The 13,553-nt window shown below is 41.0% G+C and overlaps 1 protein-coding gene across 2 annotated transcripts in view; it reads right to left on the bottom strand.

The window, feature by feature from the left end:
• The window catches only part of LOC117527579 (ubiquitin carboxyl-terminal hydrolase 22), a 113,399-nt gene that overhangs the window by 23,711 nt on the left and 76,135 nt on the right, over positions 1–13,553 (bottom strand). The window lies entirely within an intron of this gene.

Genomic DNA, 13,553 nt, shown 5'->3' with positions numbered 1-13,553 from the left:
TTTCAGTTAGTTCAAAAGTTAGTGAAAAATCATGTGTAGGTGCTGTGTGTTACATGTATCTGTATACTGTCTGTATAGCAACTCCCAAACATACAACCGGGCCATCCCTAGCAAAACTAGGTGAAATGTGAGCCTCCCCACTGTCTTTTACAGTTTAGTGTTGCCCCTACAATTTTATCGGCTTGGCAGGCTGCCAGGCTCATGAAGACCCCTGTCAGGGCAGAAATATTTTGTTAATAATAACACTGAAAAATACGGCATCATTATCATTTCAGCACATCCAGAGCTTGTTGATCCTGGTATTTTTTCCACACAATCTTCTGTGGAGTAAAATTTAGTAATATAGTGAATTTACAGTGAGGTAACTATTTTATTGCTTTTTTTTTTTAATCTTACTGGTGGTGATTTTGACAACAGTGCTTTACTGCTGCTGCTGTTCGCATCAGTGCAGTCAGCTGTCAATAGGTGTCAGAATCTGACATCTACACTACAGATTTCGACTAGTACAGAGATATAAAAAAGTTGGACATCACTCTCCACCTCAGAATATAATTTTGCACTGCACACCTTTTTCACAAAAGACTGCGCAATCTGTTGGTGCTGCTAAAACTCCTCCTAACTTGTTTCACACTAGACATCTGTGTTGCTGAAGCATGTCATTTAACAAAATAAAAGGTGTTAAACTTTGTGATTCTTAACATGTCTGAGTGATGGTTTGTAGGACAACAAGTCTGCCGCTGTGCGGCGCATGAATGAGGGTTAAAAACTTGCACCCCATGGGCCATGTTTGCCTAGTCTCCTGTGTGGATATGCTTCACCAGGGTATCTGGCTAAGGACCCAGAGATATGAATGCCGCTGCTGAGATAAGTCAATCTCTCTGCAGGTTTGACAATGGTTATGTCCAAGAACATAGTAAATTTCTGTCATCTTGATCCAGGACAATTGCAAGTCCAGACACACAAACTCCTTGCTCGCCTTCTCAAAAGAGGTCAGTAGGGCATCCAATCATTACACAAAGATCACAGCATTTTCCACAAAGCCAATGTCAGCAAACCTTTCTTTGCTGACCAAGACACCACTTTTTTTGAATGACCCCCCCCCCAACAAAACAACACAAAACAAAAACCCCTCAGGTCTCTTGCAAAATTGACAAGAATTTATTCTAATTTTATTTTTGACTGATGTGTATGGTGGACCAAACATGAATTACAATAGAAAAACACAAATGTATAAATAGATAAACACATATAAAAAATAAAGGAATAATTGCTTTTTATCATTCATTTATACATTTAGACATCTATTTATAATTTCATTTGTACATTAATTTATAGTTTCATTTGCACATTTAGACATCTATTTGTAGTTTCAGTTGTCCATTTAGTTTCATTTGTACATTTATTTATAGTTTTATTTATACATTTCGGCATTATTTATACATTTAGACATGAATTATACTTTTATACATTTATTGTTTTTTTCAGTGTGCATTCATGTTTGATCCTCCGAAGGATAAAACAACAACAAAAAAAGTTTAAAAACATAAACGTATGAGGTGGGTGGTCCGTGTGATATTTTTTCCCCCTTATGACAATGTTAGATAATAGGCAAACGCGATACGTCCAACCGTTGGGCAGACAAGTCATACATTGTACATTACATGCCCAACCGTTGCACAGATAAATATAATGTCTTACTTTATTCGCCCAACCGTTGGGCAGATAAGTCATACATTGAACATTACATGCCCAACCGTTGCGCAGATAAATATAATGTCTTACTTTATTCGCCCAACCGTTGGGCAGATAAGTCATACATTGAACATTACACGCACAATCGTTGGGCAGATAAATATGTCTTATCTTATTCGCCCAACCATGATTGTGTATTTGACACGTTTTGTGCATCTAAACTAAGTTTTTTACACCACTTTTTAAGGCTCTACTGTGGCGTATGTTTGACACATTTAACGGCGTCGTCTTTAATTACTGCGAAAATGCCGCAATGGATCAAAACAGACAAATTTCATAAACATTTTGAACGGAAGCCTGTTAACGATGATGAAACAGTTTTTGAACAAAATGCTGCTTGTTGGCTGTAAGATGGTGTTATTTTGACACAGTTCCCTTGGTGTGATGAGCCAAACAGAACCGCTTTAGATCACAGCCCCTCTGCGGGGTGCGAACCCTCCCGCAGCCGGTGAAAAAATATCTGCCTTTTTTCCCCTCCTGCGCTGAAACCGGAAGTGAGCTTACAAGCACACTCACTGGTCAGTTGTGGTTGGGCGTATATGCTCACATATTTACTTTACTGAACCAACGGTTGGGCGAATAGCCAGTCTGTAGATAATATCTGTGCTAATTCCTTAATTTATGTTAGCTATCAAGTATTTGTGTTATTTGTTTGGAAGTTCTGAGAAATATAAGTTAAGTTTCACATCCATCATATGTCCAAGTTTCAGACATAGGGAGAGCTCCCCCTGTTGGTGAGAGCCAGTAACATTAGAAATGTGAGACTAAACCACACCCATTGTTAACACCCACATCGTATAAAAGTGTTGTACAAGCTTCTTCATGTGCCTTCACACTGTCTGTGAGGGACACAGGCCTGGTTTTTGTTGTGACCTTTAATAAACTAAAAATGAGGAATACAATGGTTTGGTTCTTGGTAAGGGGCAGTAAATCACATGAAAGAACCGGGTAAAAATAACATGATAAATAACATAAAGGGGAATGTCTATATGCCTCCAAGTCCTGACTTTATGCTTTTCTAGTTAGCACTTTTCTGTTGAAAACATATTTAATTGGAAAGCCACATTCAAATATATGTATCATTTAAAAGCTGGTAATGCAGATCCATGTGAAAGAACTGACCAAACTCTCTAAACGGACTTGAAACAAGCGTTAAATGTCAATCTGGCTATAGAAAGACAGGACACTGTACAAATAGAACTCTTCCTTATGTCCTTATGTTGTGTGACTCCATAGTTTAATGGTAAGAAGTGTCTGTGGTCTGAGGCCCAATACAGTCTATTTTGATTTAACATAAAGCACAACAATTTAATTAGTTATTACATTTTTACATGAGCAACTCTTCTGCAACTCTGTAACTGTGTAATGCAATGACGTGCGTGACAGTTTTAAAGTTCTCAGTTGCTGGATTATGTTTTATTCTGGACTAATTTGACCCCAACAACCTTTTCTTTCTACAATCACCTCCTCTAATTCAAAGGTAAGCTGTACAATTTCATCTTTTTCAGACTCCGTGTTGTAAATTTGCGGACTTTTCGGATCCATTTGTAATTAACGTGCACACTGCTAAAACTATTAAAATATGATGGCAGACGAAGAAGTGAAGGCAGAAAAGTGTCAAATAACAGCCTTTTGCTGTGTCTGATTTAACACGTGCACGTCCAAGCTCGAGTCTGAGTCTGAGCATGGTGTAAAAAAAAAATAAACGGTCGGGCTTTTAATCACAGAAATGACTCCGGTCCCACTGTCCTCAAATGGGTGAGTGTCAGAGCGCTGAACTTTAATTTGTACCTCTGTTATTGTGCACGTCCAGACTGATCTGGGTTTTTAATGGAAATACATTGCGATCGGACGGGACATTTTATCCGATGCGAGCAAAAAATCAGTTATACAAAAACTGTTATACGAGGGCTGTCAATAAAGTATAGGTCCTTTTTATTTTTTTCAAAAACTATATGGATTTCATTCTTATGTTTTTACGTCAGACATGCTTGAACCCTCGTGCGCATGCGTGAGTTTTTCCACGCCTGTCGGTGACGTCATTCGCCTGTGAGCACTCCTTGTGGGAGGAGTCGTCCAGCCCCTCGTCTGAATTTCTTAGTCTGAGAAGTTGCTGAGAGACTGGCGCTTTGTTTGATCAAAATTTTTTCTAAACCTGTGAGGCACATCGAAGTGGACACGGTTCGAAAAATTAAGCTGGTTTTCGGTGAAAATTTTAACGGCTGATGAGAGATTTTGAGGTGATACTGTCGCTTTAAGGACTTCCCACGGTGCGAGACGTCGCGCAGCGGTCCCAGGCGCCGTCGTCAGCCTGTTTCAAGCTGAAAACCTCCACATTTCAGGCTCTATTGATCCAGGACGTCGTGAGAGAACAGAGAAGTTTCAGAAGAAGTCGGTTTCAGCATTTTATCCGGATATTCCACTGTTAAAGGAGATTTTTATAATGAAAGACGTGCAGACAGGTCCGCGCGTCGGGACGCAGCCGGCGCGGTGCGGCGGCACAGGAAAAACACCTCCGTGTTGATAACCATTTGTAAAATCCAGGCGGCTTTTGATGGCTTTCAGTGGAGTGAGTATATGAGAAATTGTTTAACAGCTGGACATGTTCCAACTTGTCCTTAAGGCTTCCAACAGAGGTGTTTTTCCTGTGGCGGAGCGTCGCAGCGGCTGCGAACCGACGCTGCAATCCGTCCGTACGTCTTTCATAAAAAAAATCTCCTTTAACAGTGGAATATCCGGATAAAATGCTGAAACCGACTTCTTCTGAAACTTCTCTGTTCTCTCACGACGTCCTGGATCAATAGAGCCTGAAATGTGGAGGTTTTCAGCTTGAAACAGGCTGACGACGGCGCCTGAGAGCGCTGCGCGACGTCTCGCACCGTGGGAAGTCCTTAAAGCGACAGTATCACCTCAAAATCTCTCATCAGCTGTTAAAATTTTCACCAAAAACCAGCTTAATTTTTCAAACCGTGTCCACTTCGATGTGTCTCACAGGTTTAGAAAAAATTTTGATCAAACAAAGCGCCAGTCTCTCAGCAACTTCTCAGACAAAGGAATTCCGATGAGGGGCTGGACGACTCCTCCCACAAGGAGTGCTCACAGGCGAATGACGTCACCGACAGGCAGGGAAAACTCACGCATGCGCACAAGGGTTCAAGCATGTCTGACGTAAAAACATATGAATGAAATCCATATAGTTTTTGAAAAAAATAAAAAGGACCTATACTTTATTGACAGACCTCGTATACAGTGTTTATTACATGGAAAACAGTACAAAAACACTGGGAATTTTTTGTCCAGTGACTGCGAATATCTGGTTTATATGATGACGGTTTAGGTGAGTTTTACTGTACATGGGACTGAACAATAAATTTACCTTATAAATCTCTGACGATGATGTCGGCTTCCATCTCACACAGCTGACTTTATTTTCCCAAATTTTTCTTCTGTTCAGATCTTAAGATAATCTGCACATCTTGAATCCCCTGTTGTGTCTATTTGTGCCTCCAAATGCACAACAACCCAGCATTTTCAGTGAATAAATAAATAAAATAGCTGGATTTACATGCAGACAGATTAACAGTGAACTATTTTGGAACCAAGATAACACCACAAGTCACGTGACTTTTTTTTTTTCAACTCATGTCATTACTCTCTCAATCAAGGTACTCTAATTTGGACCACCCACCTCATACATTTATGTATTTATCCATTTATTTATCCTTTGGAGAGCCAAACAAAAATTAAATCGAAATAAATGCTAAATGTCGAAATACATGTATTAAAGCATAAAAAAAATGTATAATGGGGAGTTGCAAGACGGCACCTGTGGTTGCACGCTGTCAGCACTCTCTCTCATTCACCAGGTTTTTTGTTGTTTGCAGTTATTTTTCTGCTTTGGATGTCTCCGCTCTAGTTGTCTATAACCGCCAGACTCTTTTGGACATTAATGTGAGCCACCATTGTCATCTGGGTCCGAACTGGGAAAGCCTCACTGCTTACGAGGGGCTGCTGGATCCGACCGGACTGACTCTGCCCAACCTGTGCCCGTCCTCGCTGGAGCTTCCAGTTGCTTTCTCTTGCTAGCTGTGGAGGTTCTACACCGGTGCTGATGCGACGTTTCACTTGAGCTCCTTCGATCGCTGAAGTGTGTTGCATCACCGGTGGCTGAGGAGCTAAATCTCCGCATGGCTTCACCAAAAACTGTCGACCCCACTGAGATCCTTTAGTTTGGGTTTCAATAACATCAGCTCATTGTCTTCAAAGATAATACTGTTTTCTTCCTACCAACAATTTCTGGTGAATGATTTAATTGTGGATCATCGTTGAGACATGATTGGGTTATGTGAAACCTGGCCTAAATCCACAGATGTCCTTCCTCTGAATGAGGCCTGCCCACCGGCGTATACATTTATTCATGTTTCTCGTGATGTGAGGCAAGGTGGGGGTGTTGCTTTCATTTATAAATCCAGGTTTACCTTATTAACTGTTGGGAGTCATAAATATAATTTGTTTGAGCATCTGATTCTCCAATATACCCACAGTGCAGATAACATCTTGATTGTTGGTCACTTTAAATTCATATAAATAAGCCCTCTGATCCCCTCTGCAAATCATTTATGGGAAATTGTGGATGCACTGGGATTCCAGCAATGCATTCAGGACTTGAATACTGACATCTTACTTCTTGCATCGGTGGTCTCTGACCACTCATTTATTAGGTTTACATTTACGCTGCCACGTTTTGTGGACAACAACATTGTCTATTACTGCGGTGACATATTAAACCTTCAACTATGACTGAACTTGAAGCTAAACTGCCTGAAATTTTAACTTCAAGCTTGGTGAATGTTCAGTCAGTTGACAGCCTTGCAGATAGCTTAAATTCAGCACTCAAAGCTCAGCTTGGGACTCCGATGAGGGCGGTCGCATCTCCTCCACTCTCCCTTATCTCTGTTCTCTGCTTTTAACCTTCAAGTTCGTACTTCACCAGACTGTGAATTCCTCAAATTATATTGGATTCTGGATCTATTGGACTACTATTGGATTAACCATGGAATTGATCAGCTGGTCTCTGAACGCTATTGACACCATTTTTTCTACAAGAAGGTCAGGACCGGGGGATCCTACCTGCCCAGATGGAACGTATCCTGCGGGCTATGTTCTCGACTCCTGGAGTTCCTGCCGTGTGGCATGCTTGGCGCCTTTCTCCATTGAGGACGTCGAGGATTTATTCATTTTTGGTCTTATGGTAGCAGGGCTGGTAATTTTTGGCTTATGTGCTGCCATGATCTACCGGAAAATTGGCAAGACGGCCGCATCAAGAACCATGGCCCTTCGCTTGTCTGTCATGATTAACAAGGTTGGCAAGGCAATGCATTCTCAGACTGCGATGACTCTTGAACTCAGACGCAAATTGGATGACATCTTGGAGCAGATGCGTGCCTTGCAGTTGAAGTTGAAGACTTCAGAGGCCGGTGAATATTCTTAATTCATAATTGGGAATATTCTTAATTCATAACTGGGATTTGGTTGATTTGATCATTTATTTAGTTCCCATGGGGGCAATTCAGGTGCAGTCAGCAGTAAAAATTACATTACATTCATAAAACCACATCATACAAATTCATAAAAAAACATAAAAACATAAAAAAAACATAAAAACACAGCAGAATAAATATACAAAACAAGTGCCCAGAAATAAGGTGTGAGTCAAGTGTAGACTTAAGTGTAACAGTGAGTCCTTAGGTGTTATTTAGGAGAGCAATGGCTGTGGGAATAAAAGAGTTTTTTTAGTCTGTTGGTTCTGCATCTGGGCATTACCAGGCGTCTGCCCGAGGGCAGAAACTTAAATTGTGGGTGCAGAGGGTGTGCAGAATCAGCCATAATTTTCCTGGCTTTTGACACAACCCTTGTTTTAAAAAGGTCCATAATGTCCGTGCACTGAGTTCCCATAATTTTACCACATTCCTTGACAATATTACAAAGACGATTGCGATTCTTAAGGTTCAATAAGTTAAGCCAACACAGGAAGGAAAAGGTTAACACAGACTCCACAAAGCAACTGTAGAACATTTTCATGAAGACACCATCTACATTATAATTCCTACGTTTTCGCAGAAAGTGCATTCTCTGATGAGCCTTACTGCACACTGCATTAACCTGCAATTCAAAGGATAATTTATTGTCAATTTGGGTGCCCAGATACTTATAATTCTCAACAATATCTATGGGCTTCCCATCAATGGACATATGATTCAGAACAGGTGGTGTTTTCCTGAAATCAATGTGCATTTCTTTGGTTTTATCCACATTTATATGTAGAAAAGATGAATGGCACCACTCTAAAAAGTCCAGCAAGACCAAACTGTGGTCTGTGGAGTCATCACCGTGCAAAAGGGACGGGATGACTGAATCATCTGCATATTTTATGATGTGATGATTATCATGTTGGCTTTGACAGAGATTAGTATAAAAAACAAACAACAAAGTGCACAAACACTTGTGCAAGTGGAACTGTTAAAAAAGTGTTTTTCACTGCTCAAACCATAACATTACAGGCTTATCATGCCTGAAGGTCAAATTGCCCGACTGTTTTCCCTCCAGAGGAATATCTTCGGCCTGGGGAACATTGGCTGTTTCTTATCTCAACTCACAAAGACAATAAACTGCTTTTCACAGGACTGAAGCATGCTCCATCCCCTCCCCCCACCCGCCTCCTACCCCCCAGCAACACTCCTCTTTCCAGCGCCCGCTTAATGTCACTCCTTTCCCCTTCGCCGGGTGCAGTGCAGTTAGCTGCAGCCCACGTTCTCCCTCCCAAGCTGATGGAGGCGCATCTCACGGTTGCTGCGTGGCCTTCACCCACTTGCCTCAATTCGGATAACGGACTTCTTCAAACTTAGTGCACATAAACAATGTCAAATGTGTATGTGTTGTCTTTAATTCTGATGTGTGCCATTATTACGGTAAACAAGTAATAACTGTGGAATAATTGCTGTCTGAGGTAACTGGAGTGTAAACATAATTTCTCCACTGTGAGATCAATAAAGTATATCTCAATCTCAAAACCACATTTAATAAGATTGCACATCCTCTATTAAGGCCACGCCTTTCCAAGGCACAGTCGCCTTGGTTCAATGGTTACTTGCGTGACCGTAGGCAGAAGGCTAGAGGTTTGGAACAGAAATGGCGTAGTTCCAAATTAGAGGTGTTCCACCTTGCGTTGCGTGATGCTATTTACTCAACAAAAATATAAACGCAACACTTTTGGTTTTGCTCCCATTTTGTATGAGATGAACTCAAAGATCTAAAACTTTTTCCACATACACAATATCACCATTTCCCTCAAATATTGTTCACAAACCAGTCTAAATCTGTGATAGTGAGCACTTCTCCTTTGTTGAGATAATCCATCCCACCTCACAGGTGTGCCATATAAAGATGCTGATTAGACACCATGATTAGTGCACAGGTGTGCCTTAGACTGCCCACAATAAAAGGCCACTCTGAAAGGTGCAGTTTTATCACACAGCACAATGCCACAGATGTTGCAAGATTTGAGGGAGCGTGCAATTGGCATGCTGACAGCAGGAATGTCAACCAGAGCTGTTGCTCGTGTATTGAATGTTCATGTCTCTACCATAAGCCGTCTCCAAAGTCGTTTCAGAGAATTTGGCAGTACATCCAACCAGCCTCACAACCGCAGACCACGTGTAACCACACCAGCCCAGGACCTCCACATCCAGCATGTTCACCTCCAAGATCGTCTGAGACCAGCCACTCGGACAACTGCTGAAACAATCGGTTTGCATAACCAAAGAATTTCTGCACAAACTGTCAGAAACCGTCTCAGGGAAGCTCATCTGCATGCTCGTCGTCCTCATCGGGGTCTCGACCTGACTCCAGTTCATCGTTGTAACCGACTTGAGTGGGCAAATGCTCACATTTGCTGGCGTTTGGCACGCTGGAGAGGTGTTCTCTTCACGGATGATGCGAAGGAGATGTGTTGCACTGCATGAGGCAAATGGTGGTCACACCAAATACTGACTGGTATCCCCCCCAATGGGTGGGATGGATTATCTCAGCAAAGGAGAAGTGCTCACTATCACAGATTTCGACTGGTTTTTGAACAATATTTGAGGGAAATGGTGATATTGTGTATGTGGAAAAAGTTTTAGATCTTTGAGTTCATCTCATACAAAATGGGAGCAAAACCAAAAGTGTTGCATTTATATTTTTGTTGAGTATAGATTATAAGCATGCACTACTGGCCACAAAGTGGGCCTATTATTCTGATATGATTAATAAAAAAAAGCATAATTCAAAGTTTTTGTTTGACACGGTAGAATTTCTCATTCATGGAAAGCCACCTGTTGGTCGCTCTCCTTTTTCAGCACAGGACTTCTTGGATTATTTTGAGAAGAAAATAGAAGATATTAGGTCAAGCATATCTCAGCACACCTTGGTCCAGCCACTGCACCTTGCTATTGAGGTGGTGCTACTATTGAGGTGTTATCTAGATTTACAGAATTTAATGGTATCTCACAAACATGCTGTCGAAACTCATGATGTCTACAAAAAGTACAACCTACTTATTTGATCCCATACCAACAAAATTATTTAAGGACCTATGGCCCATTCTCGGGCTGACTGTGCTGGAAATTATTAATCTCTCACTCACTTCTGGATCTGTTCCTAAATGCTTTAAATCTGTAGTGATTAAACCATTACTTAAGAAATCGAATCTTGACCCGTATATTAGAAAATTATAGGCCAGTATCAAATCTACCATTTTGTTCTAAAATTTTGGAAAAAGTGGTTTCACGGCAGCTCGTGGACCACCTTGTTCAGAATAATCTTTTTGAGTCGTTGCAGTCTGCTTTTAGAAAATGTCACTCCACAGAGACAGTGCTCACTAACATAGTGAATGATCTTCTGCCAGCAATGGAATTGGACACCACCACGGTTTTGGTGCTGTTAGATATTAGTGCTGCATTTGATACTGTGGATCATCATATTTTACTCGATAGGTTGGAGAATTATTTTGGGATTACTGGAAGTCCCCTTGCGTGGTTGATGCCTTACCTGTCCAGTCGTTCTCACTGTGTTTTGTACAATAACACTATTTCTAATCTTAGTGATATGAAGTTCGGGGTTCCACGGGGATCTGTCTTGGGCCCCCTGCTTTTTCCCCTGTATGTAGCACCCCCTGGGCATATACTGCGGCATTTTGGGATTACCTTTCATTGCTATGCTGATGATACTCAATTGTATATGCCGATAACTGCTGGTAATGTCAGTCAAATAAAATCTTTTAGAAGATTGCCTTGCATCAGTGAAAAGTTGAATGTCTAGTAATCTACTTTTATTCTCTGATAAGACTGAAATGATGGTTCTTGGTCCAGCGAGGCATCGGCATCAATTTGACCAGCTAGCGCTTACCTTGGGTTTGTGTGTTATACATCATACGGACAAAGTGAGGAATCGGGGTAATTTTTCATCCTACGTTGTCTTTTGACCTCCACATTAGAGACATTACAAGGACTGCTTTCTTCCATTTGTGAAATATAGCGAGGATTCATCCCATCCTGTCTATGGTTGATGCCGAGACTTTGATTCATGCATTTATCTCTGCTAGATTGGATTATTGTAATGCTTTATTTTATGGTTTGCCGCAGTCCAGTAGTAGGGGTCTTCAACTGGTTCAAAATGCTGCTGCCAGACTCTTGACACAAAGCAGAAGGTTTGATCATAGTATTATCACCATTTTGGCATCCCTTCACTGGCTACCTGTCTCTGCGAGGTCGGATTTTAAGGTTTTGCAGTTGGCCTATAGAGTTTTTCATGGAATGGCACCGGCCTATCTGGCTGATTTAGTTTAACCTTATGTACCAGCCCGGGCTTTGCGTTCATGGGATGCAGGACTGCTTTGTGTCCTCAAGGGTGAGGAAAAGGTCTGCAGGACAGAGAGCCTTTTCGTACCATGCTCCTGTTTTGTGGAATGCTCTCCCGGCCTCAGTGAGACTTTCAGATTCTGTGGAGATTTTTAAGAAAAGACTAAAGACACATCTTTTTACCCAGTCTTATGGCAAGCATACTTTTTAATTCTTTTAAGTTCTTTTACTTTTTATTGTGTCTTATTGTGAACTTTTAATTGTGTTTTTGATGTTTTAATTTTCTTTTACTTTTTTTTTTATTATTTTATATTGTGTTTGGGCTGTTTTTATGTGAGGCACCTTGAGGCGACGTTGTCACGATTTGGCATGATATAAATTGAATAAATTGAAAAATTGAATTGAAACTATAAAAATAAAATTATTTATGTATTGATTTAAGACTATCGTCTTACAGGTACAAGTGTACCTGTACCCGCCTCACGCCCTATGGCTGCTGGAACAGGCTCCAGCCCCCCGTGACCCTAAACTGGAGGAAGCGGGTATAGAAAATCGATGGATGGATGTACCAATTTATTTATCTATTTATTTAAACTTAATTCGTGTTTGGTCCTCCATAGCTGTGTGCCTGATGAAAGTGTTCCATTTTCATTTGCTCCCTATCAAAAATCTCGTTGCTGCAGCAAGATGTAAAAATTGATCATTACATACCATAAGAATATGTGTAATGGCAAAAAAAAAAGGAATATTTTAATTTTTTTCTTCATTCAAACATAACAGACAGCCACACTGACCATAACCCAACACAAGATGCACGCATGTCTACTAACCAATCAATGTCAAGTATGTGGAAATGCAGCCTACACGGATGATGATGTCAGGTCATAAATTAAGTCTTGAGAAGTTCTTTAGTGTAAACACAACATTGCAATGTGAAACCAAACTAACTGGACTAAACATATACAAACATGAACTTTGGACTTGAAATTGTTCTAGACTTTCAGATGTGAAAACTTCCTAAGCCACACAGGTATACTCAGTGACTGGCTCCCCAGATAGCTGAGGCAAGAAACCATCACAAAGTGTTACATAGATTAAGAGATAAGCCACCAGACACAGGCTGAGAACAGGTCTGTTCATTGTGGAGAGGGCTGCTGGTGATTCAGCATAATGTAGCACCACTTACAATTTGCGGGTCATGATTTGCAACACAGTGAGAGAGTTTTAGAAAACCCTGAGGAAGTGTGGGAGCAGAACACGGAGCATTACATAACATCCATCTATTTTCTAAACCCGCTTGTTCCAGTTAAGGGTCATGGGGGAACAGGAGCCTATCCCAGCAGTCAGTGGGAGAGAGGCAAGGTACACCCTGGACAGGACACTGGTCTATCATAGGGCCGACACAGGCAAACACATTACACTCACAGTCACAGCTACGCTCAATTTAGAGTCAACAAATTCACCTCATCTGCATTAGTGGTGCAGCTTAGCTAAAATTTCCATAACAATTGGGCATTTTCTGATAAAAGCATAGAATTTGGCACATACAGTAGTGTTCAGAATAATAGTAGCGCTATGTGACTAAAAAGATCAATTCAGGTTTTGAGTATATTTCTTATTGTTACATGGGAAACAAGGTGCCAGTAGATTCAGTAGATTCTCACAAATCCAACAAGACCAAGCATTCATGATATGCACACTCTTAAGGCTATGAAATTGGGCTATTAGTAAAAAAAAGTAGAAAAGGGGGCCTTCACAATAATAGTAGTGTGGCATACAGTCAGTGAGTTCGTCAGTTTTGTGGAACAAACGGGTGTGAATCAGGTGTCCCCTATTTAAGGATGAAACCAGCACTTGTTGAACATGCTTTTCTCTTTGGAAGCCTGAGGAAAATGGGACGTTCAA

This window comes from Thalassophryne amazonica, chromosome 16 (genome assembly GCF_902500255.1).
Source record: "Thalassophryne amazonica chromosome 16, fThaAma1.1, whole genome shotgun sequence".
In the NCBI taxonomy this organism is placed as follows: Eukaryota; Metazoa; Chordata; class Actinopteri; order Batrachoidiformes; family Batrachoididae; genus Thalassophryne; species Thalassophryne amazonica.
The sequence above is the reverse complement of the archived record's forward strand: the minus strand, read 5'-3'. Positions and strand labels throughout refer to the sequence as shown.